This window comes from Ceratotherium simum, chromosome 23 (genome assembly GCF_057802395.1).
Source record: "Ceratotherium simum simum isolate JZ-2026a chromosome 23, ASM5780239v1, whole genome shotgun sequence".
Lineage (NCBI taxonomy): Eukaryota > Metazoa > Chordata > Mammalia > Perissodactyla > Rhinocerotidae > Ceratotherium > Ceratotherium simum.
In genome coordinates, this window is record NC_141922.1 from 48074326 (window position 1) to 48084586 (window position 10261).

General features: G+C 41.6%; 1 long non-coding RNA gene across 2 annotated transcripts; it reads left to right on the top strand.

Annotated features, from left to right (window-relative positions):
- The first annotated feature begins 3019 nt into the window (after positions 1 to 3019).
- LOC147914028 (uncharacterized) lies at positions 3020 to 8489 on the top strand. 2 transcript variants are annotated; one of them, XR_015555935.1, is made up of 4 exons: positions 3020 to 3280; positions 3430 to 3531; positions 6762 to 6828; positions 7529 to 8489. It is a non-coding gene; the product is annotated as an uncharacterized LOC147914028 (long non-coding RNA). The 2 variants fall into 2 exon arrangements; XR_015555934.1 differs by having other exon boundaries at positions 3020 to 3531.
- The last annotated feature ends 1772 nt before the right edge of the window (positions 8490 to 10261 follow it).

Here is a 10261-nt window from a genome sequence, read left to right on the forward strand (position 1 = left end):
CTGCAAAACAAGCTCACAAGTCCTTCAGAACCCTGAGTCACCCCTCAAGCTAAACAGGAAAAATAGCAAATTGATTTAATATCTACAGTATCCCTCGGGTACCCGGCTTCAGTCCTGTGGGACTGAACTCCTAACTTGCGGGATCTGATTCTATCTCCAGGTAGATAGTGTCAGAATTGAGTTGAATATGTTAAACTTCTTAGCCAGTAAAGGATATAAAGTGTCTAAGGGGAAGGCACAAATATCTAGAGACTGTAAAGTATTTGGGGTTTATCAGTTCTAAAGGGCAATGCAGCCTTCCTCAAGAGAGCCACTGAAACTCTAGGCAGCTATGAGGATTCTTGGAGATGGCTGGCTTTTGCCACATTTGGATCCCTAGCTTTGGATTAATTGCTAAGCCTCTCTATAATAAACTACAGGGGCCAGAAATGGACCTCTTTCAACGGGATAAGCTATGTGACCAAGCTTTCAATAAGCTTAAAAGCTTGTTAGTAGAAGCACCTGCACTGGCCTTACTAGGCCTGAGCAAAACATCTGACCTATATGTTCATGAAAGACAGGGAATAGCTACAGTAGTACTAACCCAAATATTGGAACCCCAAAAAAGAGTGGTAGCCTATTTATCAAAGCAGCTAGACACTGTGGTGAAAGGATGACCCCCATGCTTGAGAGCTGTATCTGCCACCTGCCTTTTAATCAAGAAAGCAGAAAAACTGACTATGGGCCAAGCTATGATGGTGTGGACCCCCCCATCAAGACTCTAGCCTACTAGAGATTAAAGGACATCTATGGCTATCCCAGAATAGAATACTACAATATCAAGCTATGCTGCTAGATTTCCCTCAGATTTCTTTAAAACCCTATCATACCTTAAACCCAGCTACCCTGCTTCCTGATTCAATGGGCCTATTGCCCATGCCTGCCCAGAAGTGATTGATCAGGTTTACTCTATCCACAGAGATTTCCAGAGTGAACAATTACCTAATGCAGAGGAAGTATGGTTTGTAGAACAGTATACACAGACTCTAAATATGCTTCTCTGTAATTCATGCTCACGGAGCCATTTGGAAAGAAAGAGAACTTCTTAACAGCAGCAGTAAAGAAATTAAACATGGGCCAGAGATCTTTAACCTGCTAGAATTGGTATAGGGCCCCAAGGAAATAGCTGTGGTCCATTGTACAGGCCATCAAAGGGGGTAATCAGAGACCATAAAAGGAAATAACTTGGCAGATGCAGCTGCAAAAAGAGCCAGTATATCAGGAAAGCTTTTCCAATTACCATTAATCCCCACTCTACCCTTCTATGAACTTATACTAGTGTATTCCCCTGATGAAGTAAGGGAAGCCACTACACAGGGTTACCAGTGGTCCCCAATAGTCAAGGGCTGGATGATAAAGCAAGGAGGGAAGATTTGGGTCCCCAAACAAACAGCTTTGGGGCTCCTTAAGAGTGCTCATGATTCTACCCATTATGGAAAAGAGACTTTATACCTATGGCTGACAAAGGTCATAAGCACTCCAGGTATAAAAGAACTTATTGAAAAAAATAACTGGGCAGTACTTTTATTGCCAGAAGAAAAATGTACAAACGAGACCTCCTGTACCTTCCCTGGCCAAAGCCACTTAAATTTGGGGAACTTTACGGGGAGAAGACTGGCAAGTTGATTTTACTGTTATGCCCACTGCCCCTGGAGGGTACAAATACTTCTTGGTGTTTGTGGATACATTTACTGAGTGGACTGAAGCCTTTCCTTGTAGGTCAGAAAGGACAAATGAGGGGGCCAGCCCGGTGGCGCAAGTGGTTAAGTGCGCGAGCTCCGCTGTGGCGCCCTGGCGTTCGCCGGTTCGGATCCTGGGCGCGCAAGGATGCACTGCTTGTCAAGCCATGCTGTGGCGGTGTCCCATATAAAGTGGAGGAAGATGGGCACAGATGTTAGCCCAGGGCCAGTCTTCCTCAGCAGAAAGAGGAGGATTGGCAGATGTTAGCTCAGGGCCGATCTTCCTCAAAAAAATAAAAAAAAAAAGAAAGGATGAATGAGGTAACAAAAGTGTTAAAAGAAATAATTCCTCATTTTGAGTTGCCTAGATCAATTCAGAGTGACAATGGGCCAGAATTCATATCAAAAATACCCTCTGAAGTAGCCACAGTTTTAAAAATTAAATGGAGGCTACACACCACATGGAGACCACAATCATCTGGAAAAACTGAGCGGGCCAATCAAACTTTAAAGAAAACCTTGGCTAAATTGTGCCAAAAGACACAGGAACGTTGGCTGAAATTACTGCCAATCGCCTTCACTCGGACAAGGGCAGCTTCAAAAGGCAAACTGCAGCTTAGCCCCTTTGAAATGACCTATGGGAGGCCGTTCTCTAAAGATTCAGATTCATTCACAAACCCAGATGCAGAGGTTTCCATGGCAATCAAACACAAAATCAATCTGAAGCAGGTAGCAGATGCACTCAATAAATATGGAAACTTCTGTCTTCCCTGGCCTACAGAGGTCAAATTCCACCCATATGAACCTGGAGATTGGGTCTATCTTTAAACTTGGAAAAGCAGTTCGTCCCAAGATCAGCTAAGTCCTATTTGGGTAGGGCCTCACTTGGTGTTTCTAACCACTCACTCTTCCCTAAAATTAGAAGCTGTCACCGCTTGGATCCACCACACAAGGGTAAAAAAGGTGTCCATGCCTGAACATCAAGAGAAATCATCACAAACAATTGATGTGTTCCTACAAACCACTCTCTGATTTGAAACTCTTGTTCTGGCGACACTATAAAGATAAGTAAATCCCAATGACCTGTCAACCTTTGAATGACTGGCTGTCCACCCCAGGTTCTGCCCTGGATCCTAACCAACCACATACCATTTAGCCATGGTATGCCTCCAAAGAGGTTGCATGTTCCTGGGCAGCAAGACTAGGTCCATCAGAGAAGGATGGGCAACCCAGTATCTAGACCATAAAAGAGCTGGCAGAATCTGGAGTGGGGGGGGGGTGGGTGGGAAGTATGCCCAGATCCTAAACATATACTAAATGCATTGGGGCTATACAGGTACAGATAGTTGTTACAAACAACTTGGGACTATGCCTGTGGTTACCCACAAACCTATCTGAGATTATCTGGACATTCTTTTTCTCTAGTGGTCCCTATGACAACACCTATGCCCAGTAAGAAGTAGTTACAGAAAGTGGACCTTCAACCTGTGCCCCTCAAGAATGAGGAGCAGGATAAAACTAGAGGAGAGATTTTGTCACTGACTGCCCTGAGGAACTCAAGGGTGGGTTCAGCAGCATTCTACTGTTTTTCCAAATTGGCTTTTTTTTCTTTTGTTATGTTAAAGAGATGCAATCACCAACCACCCTGAAGCAGACCAAGCCTCACCACAAGAGCTATACCCCTGACTTTTGCCTTATTTTTAATGCTAAGATCTCTCCAAGAGGAGCTTAGGCCTCATTACCATAACCTGCAGTGTATGTGGAAGCATGTTTTCCAACTGAGCCTGCGCAAGCAAAGACCCACCTTTCCCTTGTGAGTATTCATTCCCCATCCAAAATAAATGGTCCTTGCTTCCCTTTGTTTGGGGAGCCATGACTTTGGAAATGATTCTGCATGGTCTCCTCTTTGCTGCAAATATACTTCACTTGGTGTGATAACTACTTCTGGTGGAGAGTCTGATTTAACTCTCCAGGAGGCAAACCCACTTTGGTTTTGGTAAGACTTTGACCTATAAAAAAACAAAGACCAGAACTGATGCTGATCCACTCAAAAAATAGGTAATATTCATCTATAAATATATAAATCCATAAGGGGGTTGTTAGTGAAATATTATTATCTTAATGAGATGCATTTCCAATACTACAAGTTTACTTTTTTATATTTAACAATTACTTTTCATAATGTATAATATATTTGAAACATTATAATCAGTTAGGGTGTTAATGATAATGATTACTCAATCCAGAATAAATTTTTATTATACTCAGAATAAATTATTTAAATACTCAGAGACATATTTAATATTCAGTATTAAATTATTGAAAGATAATTTAAATTTATAACTTTTGTTCTTATTGTTGCATAAAAGGATATTAAGGCAAAGTAGTATAAACTTATGCTCCCTTAGGGTAAAATTCTGTGGGGTGGGGATGGAGATGGGTATTCAAGGAGAAAAAGAAACTATGTAAAACATCCAACTCTTACAGAAAAGCTGGTTCCTATTATTGCTGGTCAGTATCAAATTATGATGGTATATAGATTCTATTGGCTATCTTTAAAAAAATGATGTAAAAGAATGATGTCTTATTTTTAAATGTCAGTATGTACAATAAGCTGGAGTACATCCTTTGCAGCTATTTAAATTTAAAATGAAATTTTTAGATAATTTAAAAATGTATAAGGAGGATATAGCAGGGGTGCATAAACAACTGTCCAGTCTTTTTTTGTAAATAAAGTTTTATTGGAACACAGTCACATCCATTCCTTTCTGCACTACAAGGGCAGAGCTGAGTAATTGTAGCAGAGACTCTATTTACTATCTGTTCCTTTGAGAAAAAAATTGCTGACCTTGGGGTATACAGATTTTTTAATTAACTTCTTAGTGAAATATAACATCATACAGAAAGGTCCACAAATAATTAAATATTCATTTTGATGAATTTTCACAATCTAAACACTCATGTAACCAGCACCCAAGAAGGCCTCTCTGTGTCTCCCTTAAGGATAGCCACTATCCTGACTGTTAACACCATAGGTTATGTTGTATAATTTTTCAGAAATAATTTGGGTACAAAGCAGTAAGAGTTTGAGTCCCTTTTTGCATTCTGTATTAGATAACACCGTTCTTGGTGCTTTAAATTTAGCCTACTTTCCTAAAGTGAAATTAGTTCAAAAGCGCCCTACTTGGCTTTAGACTCAACATTACCTTGAGGCACCCAGACATTTTTTTTTTCCTTTTTGCAGAGAAGTTTAAGCCATGCATGGCGCAGGTTGGTGCCCAATTTCTTTCTGAAGTTTTTTATTTTGTGAAGTTTTCTGTTATTAAGTCAAACTGCCAGATTTGAGACAGTGAAGAGAGATTTTCCAACGCCCCCCCCCCCCCCCCGCCCGGGTCTTTCCAGACTGGGAAATGGCCAAACACTGGGAAATATTCAATTAAGTAAACTCCTTCCACAGAGTGGTCCCTAGTGATGAAGTTGGCTGGCAGCCTTTCAAGCCTTGGGATTTATTTCCATATTTTATATTCAAATCACCTTGCATGTTGGCTGCAAAATCAACTGGAGAACACTAGTGGACGTGCTTTTGAAAAATGGTGATTTTTGCCATAAACTCGACCTACCACCAGCTGTGATGTCCAGGGAGGACCTGCACTTGGCAGTCTCCTCACCAGGGTGTCTTAGACTGTTGTTAGCTGACCTTCAGGCAGCTGCATGGGCTTCATTCTAGCTAAAAGTCCCTAGAGGTTGGGGGTTTGCCTTGTAACTTCCTGACTGTCACAGCAGAGACAGTGTCCTACCTACTAAAACAGATTCGGCCTGAGAATCATGGCAGAAAGAAAATCTCCAGCCCTCCTCTTAGAAAACAAAACTACCTCCCTCTGGTGAGCTGTATCCTGTTTCCATGACTTGTTGCTGCTGTGTTTTATTTTAGCACCAAAAGAAATACAGCTCAGAGGAGTTACCACCACAGGCTGCAGATGTTTCTCAGCAACTGGAGGAAGATAATTGCCCACAAAGCTGGGAGCCACCCGTTCAAAAGTGCCGTGGGGATGCCTTTCCTGCAGGCTTCATGGCCCTAGCAAGGAGGCAGCACTTCAGATCTGGAAAGAAATCAATTAGTGACGCCTGCGGATTAAAGGTCCCACTGGGGGCTTACAGTGGAGGAAGCAGAACCCAGGCTCTGAAGGTGTACTTGGCTGCCCTCAGATCCTGGCTCTGCTACTACTGTTTATGAAATTCAAGGGCTTGTAAATTTAGGACAATGCTGATACCCCTCTGGGTGACTGCAAAGTTTACACGAGACTATATAGAAGCTCCTGTGCCATTTCTGCCATCCAAAGTTCTTGCCCAGATGCTGAACTCTGCCCTTGAATTGCTGTGGAGGACAAGACTTTTTCAGAGAAGTGCTCCGTACTCATAAGCAGTCTCTAGGGACATCTGCCTCACTCCATGTTAGTTTTCTAGATACACACATGTAGCATATATACCTAGGACTCAGAAATGATGGCAGTATCAGTTAAGTTGGTAATACAGGCAAGAAGTATGAGCTAGAAGGAAACCTGGGTTTGAATTTCTGCCCAGTACTATCCATGTGGCCTTGTGGGTAGTTAACATCACTGAAGTTTTACTCAGCTGGAAAGTGGAGATGATAACACTTCCCCTCACTGGGTTGTTATGAAGACTGATTGAGGTAGCAGGTGGGAAGGCACTTGGCACTGGTGTAGTGTTTCTTTACTTGTATGTCCACCAGACTCACCAGTGGGGTATCTAAAAAAATGGATGTCCAGGCCCGACCCCAGACCCACTGCACCTGCATCTCTGGGTGCACCCAGATATATGTACCATTGAAAAGCTTCCTAGGCAATTCTGAAGCACAGTGAGGGTTGACCTTGGTATATTGAATTATATTACATTTAAAAATTTAAAGAAGCCAACTTGCAGTGGCTGTAAATAGGACAAAAGTGAACATGAGGTTTCATTATTTTTTCTGTTTCTTTATTAGTGAGTTACCGAGCTCCTCTTTTTTCCCCTTCTCTTTTTCAGTGGGACTTAATTTTCAGACATGAACTTTGCCAAATTAAAATGCAAGTATCTTTGGTCAGAGACTCAGGTAGGTGTTATTTATTGTGGCCAAATCTAAATCTTTTGACTCAAACCTTTGGAATAAGTTCATAGCCCGCTCTGCTTCCAGCCAGATTCAGCCCCGTCCCCAGCTGCAACTGGGGGTGCCCCAGGTTCTTTTTTTTATTGCAGTCACCTTGGTTTATAGCATTATAGGGGCCGGCCCCGTGGCTTAGCTGTTGAGTGCGCGTGCTCCACTACTGGCGGCCCAGGTTCGGATCCCGGGCGCGCACCGACGCACCGCTTCTCCGGCCATGCTGAGGCCGCGTCCCACATACAGCAACTAGAAGGATGTGCAGCTACGACATCCAGCTATCTACTGGGGCTTTGGGGAGAAAAAGGGGAAAAAAGAAAAGGAGGAGGATTGGCAATAGATGTTAGCTCAGGGCTGATCTTCCTGAAAAAACAAAAAAAGAAGAAAAGAAAATGCTGACTCCAATACTCCTGTAGGTGCTCAGAAAGGCAATCCCAGGGATGTAGATTGTCTCAGTGATAGTTCCCAACTCCCTAATGGGATCATCTCCATCCGTAATTAGCCACTGAAGTGCTTTGGTTTTCACATTGCAGTGTTTTTCCCATAGGAAAGATAGAATTTCTGTTTTTTGGGAAATCCCAGGAGAATGTTTTTTTCTCTATTATTTTGAAAATGCTGTTAAATAAAGTTGGTTACAGAGATTTCTTATTTCCAGGACACACATTTGAAGACAGAAGATGGAAACAAATAAGAATGACTCGAGCAGAGTAAAAAACACAGCCTAAGTTCATTATACCCATTGCCGTTTTTGTCTGTTCTCAGATCTTGAGACTGCATTATGCTTTAGTCATATTCTAGTAGCAAAATTTTTACTTAAGATTCAGAAGAAACATAGGGTAAGGGATCTTATGTTTACCAAATAAAATACAATTTATAAGTATTTTGTTCCTGAATGAGCAATTTATTGAGGTTAAAATCTTCTCTTCCTTGAAACTCTTTACTAGTAGAAATATTAAGGAAAGGAATGTGGTTTGGAATAACAGTAATACAGCTTACTTAAATCAGATTTGTAAGCAAACTAAATTTTTTTCTTTTTTACTGCAAATTATATTGCATGGAATAGGGAAACAAGATCAATATTCCAAACACATGCCTTTTTCATACAAATGGAAGTACCTATTAATTCCTTGTAAAGCCATGTATTAAATTACAGTGGGAGTCTTCCATGAAAATATCTTCCTATGGGAATCCAACCTTCTTGTTCTGAACCTGGAAACAACTTTCTGATGAATCATTTTGCAGCCTCCTTGTGGAATGGCATTTCTGACACAAATGAATTTCTGCTTAACTAAATGTATCCTTTTATTTTTGCCAATTTATTGGAATTCTTTCTAATAGGTGTTTCACATTATTCTTGTAAGGATCCTGATTGTCATTATGGGCAAACATCATTGTACTCTGTTTCACCTTTTAAATTCAGGTCTCCTTCTTCAATGTCACACTCTCCTCTGTTTCTAAGCCCATTTTGGTTTGGACATTTACTAATAAGTGATACCTCATTAAGTCAAGACGTTGTGAAATGGCCAGAGTAGTTGGATGCCTATTTTGGATGTTTCTTTTTTGTTCATTTGTTTGTATTTCATAATTTTGATTTCTGGAGTATTAAACTTGATAGAAATTCATCCCAGGATAAAAAATAGTGTTCTTCTGTTATAAAGAGTCTCTTCAGAGTGCTGTGTTTTTTACCGAACCAATGTGAGCTCACTTCTTGGTAGGTGGAAATCAAAGCCTTCACCAGAAGGAGTTGTCACACAAAAAGTCACACAAAGTAAATTTTACATGCAGCAAATAAGGAGAATATGGGGAATCACTTCCAAAGCTGTGGCTCCCCAAGCAAGGGAAAGCAGAGGCTTTTCATTTTGGATGGGGAATGGATATTCAAAAGGGAAGTTTCATCATCACATGTAGAGGTAGATATAAGCCTGCGCAGGTGTAGTTTGAAAACATGCTTTCCCATACATCACATGTTATGCTAATAAGGTTTAAGCTCCTCCTGAGGTGCAGATCTTAAGATTAAAATGAAGAAAAGGTAATTCTTGGACACTTCTCAGCCCTTCTGCACAGGCGTCACTCTTGCAATGGTGTTTGGACCAGGGCAGTTGGTGATTGTATCTCTTTAACATAACTGAAAAACAACTTTGAGAAACAGCTCAGTGCTTTGGAAAACCTCCTTTCAGTTACTCAGGGCACTTAGTCAGTGGCATGATGATAGTTCAATATTTTATGTTATTTTGAAAAGGACTCAATATTTGATATGAATCAATGCCAAAGATACAAAATGGCAAATTTCTCATTGGTATACAATGGATCCTGGTCAATTGTTGGCAAAATGGTTCCCTATACTCATGGTAATTAACTCAGGTTAATTAGCAGCTCCTCCCTTTAAGAGTGGACTCTGGGCTGGCCCATGGCTTAGCGGTTGGGTGCATGCGCTCTGCTGCTGGCGGCCCGGGTTCGGATCCTAGGCGCGCACAGACGTGCCGCTTCTCTGGCCGTGCTGGGGCTGCGTCCCACATACAGCAACTGGAAGGAAGTGCAACTGTGGCATGCAGCTATCTGCTGGGGCTTTGGTGGGGGGGAAAAAGGAGGAAGATTGGTAATGGATGTTGGCTCAGAGCTGGTCTTCCTTAGCAAAAAGAGGAGGATTGGCATGGATGTTAGTTCAGGGCTGATCTTCCTCACAAAAAAAAAAAAAAGAGGGGACTCTATCTCTCCATCATTTGAATCTTGCTTTGATTAACAGAATGTAGCAAAAGTTATGTGGGCCAATTATGAGTCTAGGTAGGCCTTGTTAAAAAACAAATTCAACTGAACAAATTTTAAAGATCTCATTGGCTTCATTCAATGATTCATAAGTTGGGCAGCATCCAGTCTAGCAGACAGAAAGGAGCTGTACAAAATGAAAGACTTTTATAGGCAGAAGGGAGTGGGAAAAAGAAAGTTGTACTCAGGAAAAAAGGGAGTTGGTTACTGCAATGTTACTTTCTTTTAGGGAATGACAGGGGTCTATCAGGTAGATTACCCAACTGGTGCTAATCAGGCAATTCCTGGCAGGTGATTGCCTGATCAGGCAACTGACTTGTTAAGATTCAATTTATGGGAGATACAAAACTGTAACTAATTTGTCTGGGTTTGGCGACATGGGGCTTAGCATAAGTGGCTCCATTTTGGCCCTGTTGTCTTGTTTTTAACAGCCTCCAGAGGGCTTGTATGCTGCTTTTCTCTCTCTTTTGGGCCCTGTCCAGACACCAAGAAAACAAAGCCTGAGCTAGCCGGCTGGATGATGAGAAACACATAGCCCAGTCATCCCCTATTGCTCTAGCTGGCAACTAGCCAATCCCTTGAAGCAGAGCCATCCTTGCTAACCAACAGCTGATTATTTGTATGA